Below are 15,926 nucleotides of genomic sequence, written 5' to 3' on the forward strand. Positions count from 1 at the left end.
GTTCAGTGTGTGTGTGTGTGTGTGTGTGTGTGTGTGTGAGCGTGTGTGTGTATAAATAAAGGCTCCAAGTCAGTGATTTACCCAATAACATACCTATTTGTTGCAGTTTATATTAAAAAAGAGGACATTTTCATTAGTTTGTAAGTCACAACTGTTTTTTTTAATTAAGCATTCATCAAAATGTTATATACATAAAATGATAAAATGATGATGCACAATGCAGCATTTTAACAGATGGCTCTTTTTGACATAGTGTTTTAGAAAAGTAACATGATGACAATTCTGCATTTGCTAGAGCAGACAGACATTTTGCAAGATGTTACAGCCACTTATATTTAAAAATCCTGGAGAACTGGGGCTGGGAATTCTGACGTCAGCCAGTTTGCCAGCCGAATTCCTCAAATAAGTATTCTTTACCATGGATGAAGACATTTAGCAATATCTGGGGGAGCAATATCTCTCCCCCATTTTGCTTGTCACAACAAACCACAGTGGGGAGAGGTGGTGGTTGCTACTGACATGTAGTGAGGGTACTGGGCAGCCCTCAGCACTAGAGAATTATGTAGCCCTAAGTATCAACAATGCCAAGGTTAAGAAAACTCAACCAAAGGTGATCACACTTTAAAAAAATTTTTAATTGTTTATTTTTGAGAGAGAGGGAGAGAGAGAGAGAGAGAAAGAGAGAGAGCAAGGGAGGGGCAGAGAGAGAGGGAGATCCAGAATCTGAAGCACATTCCAGGCTCTGAGCTGTCAGCACAGAGCCCCACACGGAGCTTGAACTCACAAACCAAGAGATCATGACCTGAGCTGAAGTCAGACGCTTAACTGAGCCACCCAGGCGCCCCAGGTGATGACTCTTAAATTGATTGTGTCAGTCCTGTATTTACAGTTGCTTGTAATTACTTCAAAATGAATACTACATACATTTTGTATGCAACATTTCCCAAAGTGTTTTCTATGAAACATGAATCCTACCAGATAGTCTGTGAGAAAAGAGTCAAATATGCTTGAGAAAAATGCAAATTATATTACCCCCTTAAAGATTCACAGTGAAAAACCAGCATATTAAAGGTTCTGATACATCCTGCAATAAGAATACATTTAACTTTGCATATTCCAGAATATTCTACTTTTGTTATACCATGTAACATTTTGACATAGCCTCTATATATATTCCTGAAAAGAGGCTTCAAGAAATTCTGTCACTATGCTTTATGGTTGTCAAAGCCCTTTTGCATTTGATTTCTTTAGATTCTATCAATCATTCCATAAAACATAATTCTAAATAACCTCAGCATTTCTCCCAAATAATCTTTCTATTCTAACATTTTCTTCCTTGTTCATTTCCTACAGTCAGTAAAGATTTTCCGTCAATTAAGATGAATTTATTATTTTTCTTTTTGCAAAAATGGACTATTCTTTCAGAAAATGTGTAAAATGTAAGTAAACAAAACAAAAATCCTCAAAATTTCTCCAATTGTTAACACATTGTAATATTTTCAAATTTTCTTCCTGTCAGTATATTTTAAAACAAAATAGCATTATAAATTCTTTTTATAAACTTTGATTATTTTCAGTTAATATCTTTAACATTCTAGTATTTTTAATACTATTATTACAGTTTCATGATAACAGAAATGAGTAAGGTATCCCCTACTTTTCCAAAGTTCATGATAGGCCTTTGAAGTTTTGCAAAAGACCTATATTAGTATCTGCTTTTGCTAACTGAAAGAAATCAAAAGAGATTTTGCTTTTACAATAAAAGGCAAAAGGTGAAAATAGCATTTATTTTGCAGCGAGCCACTCTAGAGGCAGCGCGAATCTGGAGCAGTGAGTGGTGCCGCTAAGCCTCTTCCCCATGAACTATACCCAGCATCTCAGCATCAAGCTTCCAGAGCTTTGGAACTGTGTCTTGAGTACATATGCTTCATCTTTATTTATTTTGTGCAACTGTTAACAAGATGTGTCCTAAGGTATCAGAAAAGCCTTAGAGAGGTTGTGGGTTTTTTTTGGGTCTGGGACACTAAAAAAATTTCCATATGGTAATGGTAATTGTTTCTTTGCTTTATACCATTTCAGCTTATGAAAGGTTTCGTAGGAATACTCTACTTTCAGATAGTAGGGGAAAGCTGTATTTAAATAATAGCTGGGGGGGGGCACCTGAGTGGCTCAGTTGGTTAAGCACCCAACTTCGGCTCAGGTCATGATCTCACGGCTTGTGAGTTCGAGCCCCGCGACAGGCTCTGTGCTGACAGCTCAGAGCCTGGAGCCTGCTACCGATTCTGTGTCTCCCTCTCTATCTCTGCGCACCCCCTGCTCCTGCTCTATTCTATCTCTGTCTCTCAAAAATAAATAAACAATAAAAAAATTAAATACCAGTTGGATAACTGATTGGTGTTTCATTGCATGGCAATGTGGTGCTTTATTTAAAAAAATCCCCTATTAATGGGAAACTACTAGTTTCCTTTTTTTTTTTTTTTGGCTAATTTTCAGAATATGCTAGTGAACAGCTTTCTACATATATCTTTTCACACATTTTAATGATTTCTTTGGGAAAGTTGCTAGAAGTAGAATTATTGTATTAATTGGTAGGGAAAGGCATAGGTTCAGGGATGTGGTAATTGTGGTGATTGATATTTATTTTAAGGATTTGCTGCTGAAAAACTGCCATTTGGCTGTACAACTTCACATTCTCATCAGTAGTACATAAGAGTGACATTAGGTATTTTGTTAGGAGCACAACATGAGATCTATTGTCTTAACTGGTTAAGTGTACAATGCACTGTTATACTGTATTCTTAAATTGCTTGGATTTGTCTCTTTCTTTTCATTTTCCCTGACAGGCCCAATCCCTTACTTTTTGGCTTTCTGGTTATCATACTTTTTCACCCACCTCCATTTCTTTGCTCATGAGGGCTCAACTCAAATTTTTATTTCTCTAAAAGCTTCCCTATGTCAATAAGCATCAGATCCCACACTTCACAGTTTATCATGGCCTTGTGTTTTGTTTAATTGCATCGTATATGCCTGTCTTAACTATTTGGCCAGTTTATTAGCACTACTAGAGCCCAGATCCTAACAATCATTATGTCTCAGTCATTGCTCTAGCCCCAGGGCTACAGGAATAAAGTACACACAGCTCTTGCTGTTGAGCTGCACATGGTTTGTAGAGAGGATAAGGAATAATCAGACTATGAAAAGCACTATGACAGCAGTAAATAGGAGTATAGACTGGGGATTTGGTGCTAGGAGGTCCTCAAGGCAGGTTTTGAAGGATGAATAGGTGTTCTGAGTAATGAAGGATAAGTAGGTGAAGACATAGGAAAGTCTACATGTTGTAAACATATATGTACATTTATGTGTATATAACATGTCAGGGAAAGAACTTGAAATGTACATGGAGGAGTAGCAAGAAATGAGCCTGGAGAGATTGGAAGAAAGACAACAAAAGCTAAAGGGCTGTAGGATTGCTGCTTACACATTAGGCTTCACCTTGATGATACTAGGAGTGTGGAGGGTGGATTGACTGAGGCAAGGATGCTGGGAAGCCATGTTTATAGTCCTTTGCATGCCCACAGTAAATGAGGGGCTGGTCCCCAAACTGTGTGTGTGTGTGTGTGTATGTGTGTGTGTGTTTCTGATTTGTTAAGGATTCTGGACATGTGATTTAATTCCTTGGGCCTTAGCATCCTATTTAGTGAGATGATTTTTGTTCACAATTATTTAAAATAATGGGAATGAGAATAGAACATATTATTTAGTGAAAATGTATCTGAAATAATAGGGAAATTATAGTTTTTCCCTTCCTGTTTGGCCTGTGTACATTTATGATGCACATATGTCCTGCCACTTCTATCTCAAGCTCATTTAATGTGGTTGTGATATATAGGGCTGATTTATTTATCATTTGAGTTGCCTTCTTACTTGATTATACACAGGAGAGAGATGAATAGAGTTAGGTAGACAAGAAAGACCTCTCTCAGATAAATCATATTTTTGTCAGGAAATGAAAATCATTTTTATTCTACTGAGAGAAAAGTTTTATTTATGATGTGATTTAATTTTTAGAAATTTAATTATAGCTTTTAATATAAAGCGTGGAATCTGAAAACATAATAGTAATAACAATAGACACCATTGAATTCATTTTCCTGCATAGGGACTTCTGCTCAATTTAAGAACTCATTGTTTAACAACTGAGGCTTAAAATCACATTTATTTGCTACCTTACTCATATTTCAACCAGATAAAAGACATTGTTATTTTATAGCAATAGCTTGTTTTTTGTGTAGAGTTAAGATACTGATAGCAACTTTTCACACTTTGCCAGCTAGCTTTACCTAGTTGAAGGATAATTAACTACACTGACAAAGAGTACTCAGTAACTGGAATTACTCAGGAGAAAAAAATTCTTTAAATTCAAATTGCTGTATTATAATTACAAGCAACTTGTATTAGCTTTCTTCAAAGAATCTTATTTAAAAGCCTTAAGCAATCTTGTCATCCTCGGGAGGTAGTTTCTTCTTACTTTACGGATGGAGAAACTGAAGTTAAATGATTTGCTCAGAGTCAAAGGAAATGGTATTTGAGACCTGGTATTGAGAAAAAGTATTATGTCTTAGAAAAGCTTCTAAGGCTTTACTCAGACCATTGGTCCAGATCTGCCTCACCTTCCTGCAGTAAGAACATAATCTGTGGCCCGTATGGGCTGTCTGGGGCAACCAAGTGAATTTCAAAGGATCTCTTCTTTGGTGATCAATCTCAAGACTCTTTCAAGCAATTGATATTCTGACAAAATATAAATGACAGGTCACCCAGTGTGTTTGGGAGGGGATTGTGAAGTGTTTCTCATTTGTCATATAAATATTTGAGGAGGCACCAAATGTTATCTCAAAGTTAACTATACTTATAAATTTATAAAGTAGGGATTGATATCTGACATAAGTATCAAAAAGGAGAGACCTATAATCATCTACCAGCATATAGACATTCAAGACACTCAATGATTCATGTTTCCTCAAAGAACTAAGGTGGTTCATTGGCTGCAATGTGCTTGCTGCTTATAAATAGGCATGTTAATATATCATTAAGTTTTAATAAGATTAATGTTAATAAGGTAAGATAAACTAAGATAATTTCCACTCAACAATTTATTTTGGAATTTGTAGCATTTCATTTTCCTTGTATTGTTTGCCACCTCCAAGGACTCATGTAGAAAGATGTTTCTTTTTTTATGAATATTTTGGAAATATGGTTATACATGGAGAAAAAGGAACCATTTAATGCTTCAGTTACATTAATAATTATTACCAGTAGAGTCTAACCTGGCAACTCTGACAGTAACAGTCTACAGCGAGAATCTATGTCTTGGATGAAATGTGCAAGTCTGCCTCTCATATCCCTTAATGATCCTTGCATGACTAATACACAGTGACATTTAAGAAGCACTCATCTAAAACCGTTCATATTCATTTTGAAAATATTCATCTGTGGCATATTCACCAGCAAGAAATGCAGCTGAAAAATCATTAACCCCTTCTTCAATGGTGTTATAAAATGTTATGGGATTTGTGCTTTCTGATCACACTCTGTTAACACGACCAACCCAATACTATAGAGTAGATTAAGATGTTTAAAACATAATCAAAGACATTATTAGAGATGTGATCTGTAAAATTATAAGCATTTGGGAGGCCTGTAAAATGTGGATCCGAGAATATAAACCAGTATGATGGGAAGTGGTCTGAGGAGGACATTGAGAAAAGTGATTAGCATAATGAAGTGATGAAGACACGGAGATGAAAGAGGTTTGTAGGCTAATTGGGTTGCTCTGTGGTACAGTTATTACAGAATGCCTGAAAAGGTGTAAGGTGTATGCATTAACATGGCAGCCATGAGTCTCAATCATGACAGTCTTCAAGTCATTTTAAGATAGTATATTTGGAAAGATTTTGTGAGTAAAATTCCTCCATTGACTTCATTGATTTTGCTAATAGTGATTCCCTTTTTAAAATTTCCAAAACTATGTATTAAGAAGAGTTTGTCCTACCTTTTACTCTCTCACTCTCATTTTATACATAGAATTCTTTATCTACCTACTTGAGTCTATTTTTAACTATCCCCTGGTTCCCAGCAAAGTTAGGGACCTATTTAAACCCTTCTTTATGTCATGTTTTTACTCAGTGCATATTCAATTTTTAAATTATAGTACCATTATTTTAATATATTTCTCTCCTTCACTTGTCCTTGATTTTATTTCCAGTACCTGTCTTTGTGCCTGGGTTACTTTAGGAGGTCAACAAGCATTTGTTGAGCATATAAGTGAATATCCTTTTTGCTGCCTGATCAGGATTGTTTCTACTGCTAGCCCACTGCCTCTAACTGGGTCTGGATTGAACTCAACTCCTGCATGTACCTGTGACCTGCCCAAATTGTACTCTGTATTAGAAATGTTCCTTTGGTCAGGTTTCTAATGGTTTGTTCAATCCCATTTAGTGTATGATGGCATCTACAGAAGTCTAAATGCCAGCTGATCAGAGATACCACCTTCCATTCCCAGCTGTAGGCACTGTAAGAGTCTGACATTCTACATGTACATTTTCAGGACCATTGGACATGAACAAAGAAGGTTAATGGAATGTCAAAAGATGTGTCCATCCTTCATGATATATTTTTGTTTTTATTGTGTATATTTTAAAATTATGGATCTTTGAATATCCATTTTTCATTCTTTTTAAAAATATTCTCTATTGTAAGAATATGTTTTTCTTGGACAGTTGCCATATTTAGGAAGATAGCTGCAGGGAGACATGATGATCGGTATTACAGTCAGAAAAACAAGAGTCAGGATAGGGCACATAACAGAGACAAGCCAAATCACTAAAAATCTATGTATACCCACCTTATGATTAAAACAAAACAGACAGGTGGGTGGGAATAAGTGAAAGCAAGACAAAATGTGCACATGTGCTGGGTGAGAAAATGTAGACACTTTAGTTGAAATCTTAAGTAAGGTTTTGGGACTGAGGAGAGAATATATGGGATCAAATCTAAAAGGAAATTAAAGTGCAATTGTTAAAATCAAGAATTTAGTGCCATGAATAGAGATGGAGAGATGCAGCTGGGAGGGGGGAAAAGAGTGAGGAGGAAGTAAAATTAGTCACAGATGTGAGTACTTAGGAAATTCAATACTTGTTGATTTGCTGTTTGGAGTGATGGTAGATTTATAGGTTGAGCAATCAGTATTAGGGTTCAGAGTTATGGAAGAAAGAAGGAGATAGAGAGAAAGTTCACTTTGGAACAGTGGTTTTCAACCTTTGCTGCATAAATGGGATAACCTGGAAGCTACAACAAGTACTGATGCCTGGGTCCCACCCCTAGAAACTCTAATTTAATTGGTTTGGTGTGTGGTAGCATGCTGAGTTTCAAAAGCTCTCTAACATGCAGCCAAGATTGCTCCATAATCACTGTTATAGAATTAGAAAAGGTGAATATTACTATTTTAGGGAAACAGCTGAAGAATAAGATGAAATTCAGAGCCTCATCAGGGTCCAAAGGTAGTTGAGAAAGGAAAGTGAAAACTACAGAGAAGAAAAAAGAAGACTAGAATTAGAAGTCACTTAGACTTGGGCCAGCAGGTGATAGCATTTTTATAAAGGAAAGATAAGAAGAATGAAAAGTTAAATAGTGAAGGGAAGTAGAATATGGAGCTGAAAGCAGAATCATTATTCAGATCTTAAGTAAGGTGTATTTAATTATTTATTTAATGTCTATTTACTCATAATTACTATACCCCTTACACTGATATGACAGATACAGCAGAAAACAGTAAAGTAGAGCTGCTGATATCATGGAGCTAAAATTTTAGTGAAGGGACGAGAGAAAGCAAGGTAGAGAGAGAAGGAGAGGAAGGGAGGTATTTCTTGGAAGAATTGTGGCTGTAGCAAATGGCACACCAGAACTGACTGGAATCAAAGAGATGAGAAACAACCTTTATGAGAGATCATTGTATTTCAAATAACGAAACATGTTTGTGACTGTTGAGACAGAATAATCCTTGGGTCCCCAAATCTCTAAAGGTAGGGAGCAGACTCAGTGCCCAAAGGTGAGCTGCGGGGAGAGGGGAAGATCATATTCTTCAATGACCATTTTACAAGTGGCCAAGTAGCCTGATGGGAAAAGTTTCCCAGTTTCAGAGACAAGGTCACAGAGAACAATGGACTGGGAAACCCCTTTCCAGGAGAAAAATCTGGGCCTAATCAAAAAGAACATACTCCAGCCTCAGGTAGGACTTCATAATTATTATGGAGTGTTTACTACTTTGTCTCTTCTTCTCATTCTCCTGCTCTCTGAATTGGGGTGTTTATTGTAGTTATCTTGTCCCCATTCAACTATTTGAGATGTTTGTGGGAAAGATAGTTTATTTTTTTAGTTCTTGAGAGCCCATCACACATTACCAAGAAGTCCTGGATCTTGAGCTTGATACCATGGCCAGATGCAATGTTGAGTAGCCTCCATAGAGTGTGTGTGTGTGGGGGTCTATACGGGGCCTGTGGGAAAGATGGTGAATGGAATGCTTGAGTACTGGACGGCCGACTATGGCAGTCAGTAGTGCAGAATGCCAACTATTTCTAGTTCTTCTCCATCCTTGGCCACTCAGATTTCATGATTGTGGCTGCAGAATTGCCTAACCTATCTTGACTAATTTTGGAAGTTTTGGCAGAGACCCAGTGAGAGATAATGGTGGCCGTGAATAGGGTAATGACAGTAAAAATGGAGGAAATATTTAACTCAAGATGTACACAGAAGATAAAAAGCATACAGAACTGGGGTGGGGGGGGGAGGAAAAGGAAGAATCAAGGATGAGCATCAGGTTATGTCATATTGCTGTTTATTGAGATGGAGAATGAAGGAAGTGGGCAGGTTAGAAAAGACAAACACATGTTTAGCTTTGCACATTTAGAGATTGAGATGTGTATGAAATATCTAAGTAAAGGTGTTAAATAAGCAGCTTGGCATATGAGTCTGGAGTTCAAAGTAAAGATTTGTGCTGGAGAGCTAAGCTTCTTGGAGATAAACATATAAATAGTATTTTTAGTCAGGATGCATAAGATCCCATACGGCGAGGAGGGAAGTTGGGCCAGGACTGAGCATGAAGAATTGTCAATATGTATAGCTTTCGTGTGGGGGAAGAAGGAACCTGAAAAGAAGACTGACAAGGAGTGACCAGAGGAGTAGAAGGAAAACTCAGTGAGTGGAGTCCTACACTCAGTGGCTGGATGAAGTCGTCTTTTCTGATGAGTGTTTCTGAGGGTCTGGGAGAGAGAAGTGCTCCCCAGAGCAATGTGGGAAGAAACCAGACAGAGGTGGGTTGAGGAGCTAATGGGAGGTGAGAAAGTGGAGGCAGGACAAGTAGTGCCTCTTTTGAGGAATTTGGCTATGAAGGAGAGAACAGAATATTTTGGGGTTGGGAGAGGTTTGTTTTTGTTTTTTTGTTTTTTGTTTTTGTTTTTAGATCTATGCTACTGCAGCATATTTATATAAAGATAGATCTGTTTCAGTGGAAAGAATTGCTAATGGGAGGGGGGCAGGTGGGGACTTGACTAAAGTAGTGACATCTGAGAGAAGGTGGAAACCTGAGCTCACAAGGAGAGGTTAGGCTTCAATACAAGAAAGGGAAAAAATGGCTTCAGCTGCTGAGAATATAAAGCAGATCACTGGCTTTCTTATTTTCAGAGAGTAATGAGATGAGACCTTTATACTTGAGTGAGGATGAAGTATGTATAAAACTAGTTCTTGGTGAGTTCGAAGTTCTACTACTTGAGAAACATAGTAGGATTACGAGGCAGTAGTGAGCATCTATTTAAGGTTTGTAATCATGAATTTAAAGTGAAACCAGTCAGCCAGATTGAGTCATTTTTCTTCAGGAATGTTCAGCTGTGTAGCTGTAGGCATGGATACACCATCTTATCCATCAGTTCGGGGGAGAGAGAAAGCAGGAAGGGAATTGAGAGTATTTGCAAAGCAGGGAATAAAATATTTGACCTTGACCATGTGGGCTGGACAGGAGGGCAATGGATCCAGGAGGGGACTGACAGAAGGTGAAGAGGTGACAGTATAGTCCAGGGAAAACTGCACATCAGGAGTTAAAATATTCAGTAAGTGATTGTGAATGAGCCGGTGTTTGGCAGATGATTGCAACCAATATTGCGGTAGAATGGTATATCCTATTAACAGGAGCTCAAAGGAACAGGGATTTTTGCCAGAGGAAGAAATAGGTGAGAGGAAGCAGGACTATCAGGGTGGGATTTTAAGGTGAGAAACAGAAGAACTTTTCCTCAAGAAGGTTTCAGAGCAGGTCGTATCTAAACGGACCTCTTTAAAACAAGAGGTAAATAGTGTGCTGATTACAAAGGGCATGATGGAAGGGTTTGGGATGAGCTGTGGGGGGAGACAGAGGTAAGAGACTGGGACAGTTTAGGGATTTTGTGGGGTGTGAAAGTGCATAATAATTATAATTGAGAAGAAAATTTAGTGGCAAGGTCATTTGAGTAGTCTTTTTCTATAGTTGTCTCATATCTGCCTTCTAGTTTCACGTGTACCCTTATCATTACTTTTCTGACCCTAACTTGCCATCCATTTCTTTATTACATTCTCAGTTTTAAAGGAAGAACAGGAGTTTGCTCTTATCAGCTCTTATTACCCACGCTAGATGTCACTGTTGCTTGCCTCCTAATTTCGGTCCTTCACTAGCTTATTCAGTGTGGCCACGATTGCTCCCGGGGCCACCCTTTGCCTTACCCACACAAAGACACACACACTCAAGATTTAATGAGATTCTGGCGCTTATAAAACCACTGAGGTGTTAAATCGCCTAGGGTTAAACAGAGCTTCTTATGTATATATTCTATGAAGCTTATTTAGTTTTTCTCTGCATTTAGGAATTAAAAGACTGAGTGAGAACCCAAGACTGGAATTCTTCACAGAAAACACATCTCCTTCTTTCTGTGAAAATATGGCATTTTACACTTCAATTCAAACTTAGATAATGAGCTGCCTCCTCACCCTCTGTTGTGGGGGCAGGAAGCCTGACGTGAAATTGCACTTAGGTACCTTGGTAATCTTAATGTGTGGTGAAGAAATTTCCTGGGCTGAGCTTAGGTGTGCTATTACTACATGAGGTTGTCTACTTATGGTTTCTGATCTAGAGGTACAGTACTGGATAGTTTGTTCTTTAGCCCAGAGAAGAGTGTGGAAGACCCTGTTAGCAAAGGGGAAAGTCCAGGCTGTTATTTGTGAAACTGGCAAAGGCTATAACCACCTTATTAACCAGAAACATAACCCAAAGTTGCCAGTAGCTATGGAGCCACTTTTTCTTCCTGGCAGAATCCTACTCAAGAAATGAGAGGAACTTTCAGAAGGGATAGTGAGAGTCAGGTGGGAGAGACCATTATCTTTGGGATTTCAAAAGAAAACCAAATATTTATTCAGGTCAGGTAACCGATATTTATTGTATAACTACCATGTGGAAATACTGGGGAATATACTGGTAAACAGAATTGAATTGGTTCCAGCTTCCATGGAGCTTAATTCTACTGGTACATGGGAGAGACAGAAATTTCTTTCAGAAAACAGCTTTGCAGAAAGTAAAATATTGTGATGGGATAGAGAGAGTATGTGGGTGATGATGACATCTAGACCTGAGTGATAAGACAGAACGAAGAGATGACATGGGTGAAGAAGTGATTTGTGCAGAGGGAAAGGTGACACTAAGGTCCTACGTTGGGAAGTCCATGGCTTATTCAAGGAAGAAAATGAAGCCTGGACAGGCCAGCACACAATGGGCAAGTACAGTGTTTGAGGTGAGGGTGGAAAGATCGAGGTTGAAGTACAGACTATGGGCACCTTGTGTGTCACATGTACGGGGTTTAGATTTGATTGTTAGGGTAGAGGTGGATGACTGAAGGTTTTGTGAGGAGCTAGGCCGTGATTTGGTTTATGTTTGTAAAAGATCATGGAGGACATTGACTAGAGAACCGGTAGGACCCAGAGTAGAGAGCAGGGAGATTTGGTAGGAGGCAAGAGCGTGGTGTAGGGGGTAGAGATGGTATGTTTAGCCAGGCTGGTTGGGGGTAAAGATTTAAGATCAGTCGTTTAACAATGGGCAGTTTTGGACCATTGACCCTACTTTCAAGTCTGTATTTGAAGTTTCAGGATGCCTTTTCATCATTATTGGTCTGACATGAGGAATGGGGGGGATGGGTGCTCCATGGTAGCAGTGGAAGAGGAAAGAGATGAGGAACTAATCTGAAAAGGGCAGGAAAGAATTCAACAGTATTTCTCTGAACACCACTTTCATTGCCTAAATCATTAGTGTGTTTCATTCTAGAGCAAACTTGCTAATACTATTTTTAAGATGAAGTTGACATTTTGTGTGTGTGTGCGCACGCGTGTGTGTATTTCCCCTTTCATTAAACATGACACAAGACAAAAACAACCATGCCAGTAGCACAACAGCCACCAGGAGATCCCTGGTGGCTGAGGCATGGGGAAACGACCATGTCTTTTGATGACCTCTGAGAGACCAGGGGAGAGAAAGCTACTTTGAGCTGTGTTAACCTTTACCTCATAAATTCCAACATATCTGTGTGTGGGATCATAGAAAGGATTGGTAGTGGTGGTGTGCCTGTGTGTGCACACCCACATGTGTAAGTCAGGACAAATGTATCATCGTATAATTCACTTTCCAGGCAAATGGGCCCATCATTTATAAACTCTTACTATCTGTTAACACTCTATTCCCAGATTCATGTCTAATACCTCAATTAATTATCATGTGAGCACCATGAGCTACATGGTATCAGTATACACATTTCACAGATGAGGAAGGTGAGATGTAGAATGATGAAAATTACAAGACTAGTGGCTGGCAAATAGGAATTGAAACCCACATCTGCATTTTCAGTAATTATGCTGTACTACCTCACAAAGTCTTTTGTTAGTTACGTATCTCTAAAGTGACATTTTTACTAATATACAGTTGCAGTTTGTGAATTTTTAGCTGTTTATTCTTTATAAAGAAAGCTTTTTAAGAGCAAGAAGTACATTTGTATTATTTTTAGTAACCAGTCATTTGTTGTACTTATCATATGATATACAATAATACAACCACAATATTAATCTTTAATAATTCTAACTACCCTAATCCATCTCTTAAGTAATATTTTTATCTGGTGAATCCATTAGAATTATGAGGTTTTTCATTATACAAGCAGACAAACGAAAGACTAGTTATGCCCTCATAAAGTATTCTTTTCATATGTAGAACACAACACATATGGCAGTGCTGGCGACATTGAACAATAAATTAAACCTTCCGTATATCAGTCAGGGTTCTATGTTGTGAGCATTAGAAGCTGATGCTCCTTAACTTCAGCAAAGAAAAATTTGCTGGTAGGCTGCCAGGAAGCTCACTGTTTGCTGAGAAGCCTAGAGATTCTGTAAACTGGCAGGAATGCAGGCAGGTTCAGTAGCAAGAACAACAGCCAAGGTCATATAGCAGGAATGGCCTGGTTAGGACACCCCTCCCAACCTCTGCTGCTACAACACCTCCCCTGCCATTACCTCGGACATTGGATTCTGCCGTTGGCACTGGGAGAATGAACTGTCCCTGCTTCTTTCTATTACTTGCCAACAGTTCACAGGGGCAGACAGGATCATTAGATTGGCTAAGACTGGGTCATCTGCCCTACCTGCCAGTGGCAGGGAAAGGTAGCCTGTGATAGATTTTTAGAGAGAGAGAGAGAGAGAGAGGGAAATGAAGCCTTACTTTTCAGCAGGTAGGAAAGTATTTCAGATGCTGGGCAATTAAAGGAATGACACGTGTCTATTAAACTATAAAAGTAACATATTTTTAGGCATTAAGTGCTCACATAGAATTTTTCAGGTCTCTTGAAAAGGCAACATAATTCTGGAAAGAAACTACTTTCCTATAGTATAGACTTCAATTATCTCAAAATAGCTACTGAGCTGGGGAGGGGTCACTTACTCTGCATTTGCATACAGATGATCTTGCCAGCCATTTGGTTCTGTGTTGAGAATTCCAATATGACATTCGGCAGTTATTGGAACAAAGACCGAGTTTGCGTCTTGCTTCCATTTATTTCATTTATCTCTGATAGGCTTTGTGGGAACAGTTTGTCTTTAATCCAAGCCATCAGAAAGGCTTTTACACGTTCCTTCTGGCGATGTCTGATTTTCAGTGTTCTTGGAGTAATCAGTTGGCATTTTTTTTTTAATTGAGCTCATTCAAAAGCAACTCCTCCCCTCAAAGGAATGTTATGTTTTTGAATTTTATTGTTTTGCTCAGAGATTAAGCATTTGTATCACCATATTTGAAATGTACTGTGCCAACCTATTAGTACCACAATAAAATTGATGTGGCAATGTTTTAATTCACACAGTAATTTTAGTGTTTACCCCCCTAGCTTTAAAAGCAAAGTGACCAGAGGACATGCAAAAGCCCATACGAGATCTTTAATGTAGCATGTTTCCTTTCATTATGCTGCAGTTTTATTCTGATGTGATAGAATCCTAGTTGAATTGGGTCTATTAAAAATGAATAAAATAGCATTATTATAATACCGACAAAATAAAATTAACAGTGCTAAATGTTATGGAAACTGCAACTGTCAGCACAAGGCATTATAGGAACTGTAATAGAATTAAAAAAAAAAAAAAGCTACTCAAAGCAACCAAGCATTAATCTTGTCCTAACAGGGACACTCAGTATAGTCTAGATACAGTGGGATTTGATTCATAAATCACTTATACCCCACTCAATTGCAGAATCCTTGAAATTTATGTGATCCTGAAAAAATAGATTAATATTATCCAGGCCTCCTTAGTCTTTCTTCCTTCAACACACACATAACAACCTGAAATTCATTTTTGTAGTTTGTAAGTATACTGTACAGGGAACCCAAAGAGTCAACCTCAAATAGATCTTTAAAAGAGGCTCAAAATATAGTACAAGTTAGAGGGAGAAAATATAGTATTAATGTATATAAAGAAGTGAACAAAAGATTCAAGTAAAGAAACTCTTAGCTGTGGATATTTCAGAAAAAGTGTTTTCATTGGAAAGGAAGTAAAAAAGACTGTTAAAATAAATATTTTACTCTTTCTGCATATACTAATTAGTTATTGCTTCTTGGCTTTTACTAACTCTCCTATTTTGAGTACTTTTCACATGCCAGACATTGCGCTAAGCATTTTATATACCTTATCCAGTTTAATTTCTGAGTAGCCCCATGAGGTAAGTATCACTAGTTCCACTGTAAAAGAAACTAAGGCTTCAAGAAGTTAAGAATAAAATAAGTAACTTGAAAATGAGTAACTTAGCATTCGACCCTACCTCAGCTTCAATGTCTTTTATCCCTATGTATATTACTGCCCTTGATTATCCTACTTCCTTTAATGCTCATGGAATGCTCAAAGCCATGCTAAGTCTTACTATGTGCTACTTGAGTACAGGAATCATATTTACAATTTTTATACACCATGCTTACCTAGGACAGTGCTTCAGAGGCTCTCAGAAAACAGTTGAAATTATGAAGTTATTGATTTTTCCAGCTGTGCAATAAACTCCCAGTTATAATCATTAGAGTCTCTCTACTGTGAAGTTCAAGCTTATGTAATATTAGATTTGAGGCTACACTTTGAAATTAGGTAGTTTGGGCAATCTCAATAGGGAGAAAGTACAGGTTTTGATGGACTATTAGAATCATGACTAAGAAAAAAGGCCTGATGAGGTCACACTTGAGACCTTTCTTCATAACAACAACAAAAAAGAATATTTCATCTGAGTGCTCTACTGCTTTCTAAAATGTTAAACAAAAAACTGCTTTCTAAAATGTTAAACAAAAAAT

This window comes from Prionailurus viverrinus, chromosome B2 (assembly GCF_022837055.1).
Source record: "Prionailurus viverrinus isolate Anna chromosome B2, UM_Priviv_1.0, whole genome shotgun sequence".
Classification (NCBI taxonomy): Eukaryota; Metazoa; Chordata; class Mammalia; order Carnivora; family Felidae; genus Prionailurus; species Prionailurus viverrinus.